Below are 6,241 nucleotides of genomic sequence, written 5' to 3'. Positions count from 1 at the left end.
CAAGCCCATCTTACAGGTAACCACTATTCAAGCCCATCAAACTATTGAAGTGACAATTCAGTCACTCAAACACGAGAAAACAATTATCCTGTAAAGAGGAAACTAGCTGTAATTCAACGCTTTCGTTTAAATCTCGACAACTAAGAGCTTTAGTGCAAAATGTTTATTTTAACCGAATTTGAATTATGCTAAATTTACTACCAATGTGCTTCTTTTTTTTTTTTTCCAAAACCATGTTGTCCCTGAAGCGACGAGAAGACAGATATCAGTCCAATCAAACTAGACAGCTAACGCCAATATTCATAACATTGAACAGATACTTGTTTTGTAACACCAGCGTGCAATGTACACTGGGTGAAAAAGAACGAGGATTTGAGGGAATGTGGGAAAGGAGATATGGTAAACATGACCGTGAGTTTTATTGCTTTTTTCCTTCTAGGGGCTAACATTTTATGGACAATAATAATTATGTCATTCATTAGATATATTTATCCTCTTCATATTAAAGGAAATACGGTGGCTTGGAAAATACGTTATACTTTGGTATAACTATATATATATATATATATACACTTTGGTAAGAAATATAACCAGAAAACAGATTAAACATACATTTTTAGAGTTTCCACCTTCACCTTCAACCCAATCCCATGGGATGTTTTTGTATTTGAGTTGTATAAAGGATAAACTATATAAAATAGGGTACCGTTTTAGTTAATTTTAGTTAGTTTTTTACCGTTTAGAAACAATAACAAGCAATAGCAAAGCAAAGCATGGCTAAAACATGCTCTTCTAAATGTTCTCTCATAAGATAAGATAAAAGACTTTTCTATTGTAGTCATGTTCTAAATACTGTCTGACAAGAATAACTCATTTGCATGGATCATACCATTTGGCCAAAGTGGAATCAACGAGTCGTCAAAAAACCGTCCTTTGGTTGGATAATTTTGTATTTTTCCAACCGTAAAATGCTTAGAAGAAAATTTGAAAAGAATTTACCAATATATATATGCAACTACCGGATTTCAATTTTGTTTCAGTCGTTTCGCCAGCGGGAATCTATGTTTTTCCCAGAGTTTACTCCTTTTGTAGTAACTTGTCGGTATTGTTGAGAACTTGATTGTTGTTTTGCTTTTTCCGCAGATCTACAAGATATGATAATACAAAATGGTTCAATCAGAAGAATTCATCCGTTGAAGATATATTCGTAAGATAGATACTTAGGCGAAGGGGTTGAAAAAGGAAAACATTTGCTGATACCAAAACTACACGTAAATTAAACACAATTACTCCATTACAATACCAGTTACGCTAAGGAAAATAAATTAGTGCTTCATTTTATTATAATCTTACGCTATATATTTACCCATGCCTACGCTCTTCATGCTATACTTACGATAAAATGCCAAGGCTATAGACACCATTTCTAGGCTATAAATACAAAACCTGGACTAGGGACAGGATACGGTACGATACATAGACCATAGATGTATCACCTGGCTTTAATGGATATTATGCTCTAGTTTAAGTCTTCTTATGCTTACTTTATTGAATATTATGCTCTAGCATAAGTGTTCTTATGCTTACTTTAATGGATATTATGCTCTAGTATAAGTCTTCTTATGCTTACTTTTCTTTTTTTCTTCTTTTCTTTTAATTATTTTTCTTTATTTTTTAAATTAAAATCTTCTTTATCCTGGCCTACTTCAACATTCTACTCCTTCCCATCCATCAACTATAACTGGAACAATAATTAATAAAACAAACAAGTTTCCTATGGGAGTTGTTCGAAACTAACACAATAAATAATCATATCCTTGTCAACACGAATAGAAATTTAAAAAAATTATTAATGGACAATTTATGAAAGTGAAGCTAGTGGTTTCGAATCGACTTTAATAAGTTTCAGAGGTGTCCATGCATAATTTGGAGATAAATATCATGAAAATAGCACGGAGTATATTATTCTGTGACGACGGTATTTGCTTTTACCAAAATGATCTTTACATAAATTAAGGATAATTGAATTTTCGGGAAAATATAAATCATTGAGATTTACAAGTACAGAGTTCTCTAGCTTTCTACAGGTACTATAATTAAGTCTTCAATAAATTTATATTTTTGGAAAAAAGTTTTATCCAAGGCAACCACAGTTCATTAACTATGAGCAAAAATCTACACCTGTAGAGTATATTATAAGATAACCCGTATCTTTCCCAATACTAGACTCGGGGGGTCTCAAAGGAAGGATAAGTGGGCTGTATTAGATTGGATAGTTAAATGAATCAACTTTAAAGCATATTTGAAAAAAAAAATGGAATGAACAAAAACTTCAATGTTAAAATCAATAAAAGAAAAGCAAAATAAGTGAAATATCCCCCCCCCCTCCACCGAGTTTACTCCACTCATTGCTCTTTACTTTACGAGTTTATTCCACTCATTGCTATTTACTCTACGAGTTTACTCCTCTCATTGCTAGTTATATTACGAGTTTACGCCACTCATTTTACCAGCAGGATGCACTTGTATTCACATTTCTGAGGCTGATTCGAATAAACACAAAACCAAGACAATAGAATAAAGAGTGAATTAAAGGTATTGTTTATGAAAAGGACAAAATGTTTATGCAAAGAGAAAACTCCTTACGCCTACGTTAATTTTTTTTTCAATTTCAGGAGTAAATATTGTAAAAATTAGCTATGAAGTGTTTTAAAAAGTAATGATCTGGTGAAGAATGGAGGCTACTAAAGAATAAAACATAACCTCATGGAGTTTACAAGTAATTATAAAATATTTTGAAAAGGTTTTGTCTTTTTTTGTGGAAAGCTGATCACATCCTAAATTGGTTGTGGTTCATTCTATTCAGCTTCCATCAATAACTAGATCAGAAATATATTTTATTCCCTTGTCCAGATACTTCAATTTAGATCAAGTTCTCCCTAACCCTTCTCCCAAATCCGACCTTGATAGTATGAATCTATCATTGGATTGGGGATTTTTAAGTTTAGGATGACGTATGACAAACCCTCTGACCTTATATATCACCTATGAGAAGACTTATCAACATATATAATAGTAATTTTAAATATAAATCTATTTATACATACTTGTATTTTAATTCCTTGTGTATGGGAGTGTATTATATAGCAGCCCTTGATAAATATTCCTCGTTATAGCAACCCACCGACCGTTATAAAGGCATAATAAAACCATTTCGCACCCTTAAAGTAGGGGCAGGAAGGGGGATAAGTTGGGAAAATGAAAGCAGGCAATCCCTTCCTAAATATATTATCTCTTTTTTATATAATTTTTTTAGGCACATCTTTTTACGCTTGCGGGAAAGTTAAATCTTTATTAGAGTTTGGACACACCATTAAGCAGGGAGGGGTCATGTTCTGATAAAGGTTAATCATATCTCTTACTGCTATCTTTAATAGCTCTCTCCGCCCTCTTCACTATTTTAGCTCTCTTGTAGCTTTAAGGCTAATAAATAAATAAAGTGCAAAATTTGCATTTGAAGTATTAAAATATTTTTAATCCAGCTTATAACCACTGAAAAAAAATGCTCTTTTTACTTGCTCAAATAAAAATCCCTTACTTTTATGTTAGTACTACATTTCTAGGTGTAAATCCTGTTAGTCAGTTTAGACATTTAATTTTTATAACAAATTCTCATTTCATTTAGTTATTTCTTTACGGAATTTCCTAATGAAATGGATCATTGACATAACTCAATCAACTCGATTGGCTAATTTCATGCTCATAATATATACAAATTTAAATTTGAAATAAATTTAATTAAAACAACAATAAAATAAAAGAAAGTGGTAGTATCGGTACTTACTTATCGTAGAAAGATCTGGCCAGGCTGGTTATAACTTAGGACCTTTGTAATAAAGAATGGTTATAATTTTTGATATCTAATTAAATAGTAAATAGTAACAATTATTCGAACTAGTCATTTGTATTTTTGATGTGAATAGATGTGGTGGCTTCAATCAAGGGCCATATATCGGCTTATCAGGAGACCCATTTGTCGCCATTTTGTATGCCACAAGGAAATTTAGGCAACCGACGTAAAGTTCTTGAAATGTATTTCTTTATTTTTTTTTCATTTATTTATTTATTGACATTTACAATTGTATATCAAATACAACAAGAAAATTTGGAGTAAGATCATATTGATATGATACAGCAGGTATCTAAACTACCCATTGGTAGAACTCTAAAAACATTTTACAATATAAGGTCACGAGGCCATCAGCTTTTCAGGCGCCTCGAAAGATTGTCAGGAATGAAAGAGGAAGCAAGGTTAGAAACTAGTGGGCTTGGGTGGTTAGGGAGTTTATAATGAAAGGAATGATATCGGGTTCGGGCTAGATCGGTTACATAAGGAACATTTAGGTCTTTATGGATGGTTTTATTTGTAACAAAGTAAGGAGCATTGAGGATTTAACGAAGGATTTTGGATTGGATACTAAAGGAATTCGAAGGTTTAGTGGAGCCCCAAAGCTCAACTCCGTATTATCCTTATTATTGTCATGTAGATCAGCTTTTTGTAATGAGTTGGAAGTTTATAATATATCAGGATAATCTATCAGTAAGATAGAAACGGATGATGAGAAAATATGTAGGAGGTAAGAATTTACGGAGTTTCTTCTTTAAATAAAAGCAATTTCAGTAGCCTTACTTATCAGACTTTTCAAACAGACAATTATAGTGAGTAGGTTGGTCGATGTACGACATGTTACAATCTCATAAGAGGAGATTTTCGGATGGACTGTTCTCTAACCTTAGTACCTAGTAAGGTTATGTATGAGTCCAGAGTATCAAGCACAACTTTTGGATGGACTGTTGTTGGACTAACCTTAGAGTAAGGTAATGTATGAGCCCAAGAGTATCGAGCACAATTTTCGGATGGACTGTTGTTGAACTAACCTTAGTACCGAGTAAGGTTATGTGTGAGTTCAGAGTATCAAGAACAACTTTCGGATGGACTATTGCCTAACCTTAGTACCGAGTAAAGTTATGTATGAGTCCAGAGTATAGAGTACAACTTTCGGATGGACTGTTCTCTAACCTCAGTACCAAGTAAGGTTATGTATGAGTCCAGAGTATAGAACAACTTTCGGATGGACTATTGCCTAACCTTAGTACCGAGTAAAGTTATAGTACAACTTTCGGATGGACTGTTCTCTAACCTCAGTACCAAGTAAGGTTATGTATGAGTCCAGAGTATAGAGTACAACTTTCGGATGGACTGTTGTTGGACTAACCTTAGTACCGAGTAAGGTTACGTATAAGGCCAAGAGTATCAAGCATAACTTTCGGATAGACTGTTCTCAAGTCTTAGTAACGAGTAAGGTTATGTGTGAGTCCAGAGTATCGAGCACAAGTTTCGGATGGACTATTGTTGGACTAAACTTAGTATCCAGTAAGGTTAAGGCTATGTATGAAGCCAATAGTATCGAGCACAACTTGTTGTTGATGGACTGTTGTTAAGACTAATCTTAGTAGCGAGTTAGTTTTACTTTCACCTGCTAGTTTAGTAAAAATAGCTCACAATGTTGTAGTACCTAAAAGTAAATCTAAACTAATTTCTATTACTGGATTGTTACGTAAAGATGTTTGAAAAAGTTTACCTGTCTCTGGGGGGTCGGCAACCTTAGTTATGTTAAATACCGCATGTCGCATTTAACGAGGTTCACGTTGGGATAATAATAGCCAAAATCAAATAATTTGACAACTTATTAACAATCAACTGGGTTAGCAAAACAAAATATTGATATTAGAAAAATTATTTCTTGAAAAATATTGAAGGTAAAAGGTTCTACTATGGCTCAATTTTAAGAAAGTTAGATGCACCATAAAGTAGCTTATCCATTAAGAGACCTTTTCAAGATATATACCAAAATATATTCATTAAGTGTTACTCGTCGTTATTTCGAAAGGAAACAGGTATTTGAAAAATTGTATTTAAGAGAAGATAGAATCTTTAGTAAAAAGTTATAATACAAACAAAAATTCTTTTAATCCTATACTCCCAAAATCAGCCTAATTTCTAATTCAGACTAATTCAATAATCTAACAACAACTATTACAATCACGCGAATTTAACAATATAAATATATACTTTGAATGCATTAATCTTATAAAACATTTTTGGGTTTCATTATAACATTCATCTTCACACAACTAAACTGGATATCACTATTATCAACAAAAGCTACTTTGAACAGGT

General features: G+C 32.7%; 1 protein-coding gene across 4 annotated transcripts in view; it reads right to left on the bottom strand.

The window, feature by feature from the left end:
• The window catches only part of LOC106687569 (progestin and adipoQ receptor family member 4), a 66,382-nt gene that overhangs the window by 43,496 nt on the left and 16,645 nt on the right, over nucleotides 1-6,241 (bottom strand). For 2 of the 4 annotated variants that reach the window (XM_014431538.3, XM_014431539.3), the window contains one exon: nucleotides 1,631-1,741. The exons of 1 other annotated variant lie outside the window; for it this stretch is intronic. The gene's annotated coding sequence lies outside the window, so the exon portion shown is untranslated. The remainder of the gene's footprint in view (nucleotides 1-1,630; nucleotides 1,742-6,241) is intronic. One more of the 4 variants, XM_014431541.3, reaches the window with a different exon arrangement.

Source organism: Halyomorpha halys, unplaced genomic scaffold (genome assembly GCF_000696795.3).
Source record: "Halyomorpha halys isolate HHAL.00 unplaced genomic scaffold, Hhal_1.1 Scaffold983.1, whole genome shotgun sequence".
NCBI lineage: Eukaryota > Metazoa > Arthropoda > Insecta > Hemiptera > Pentatomidae > Halyomorpha > Halyomorpha halys.
Note: the sequence above shows the minus strand (reverse complement) of the source record. Positions and strands in the feature narration are given on the sequence as shown.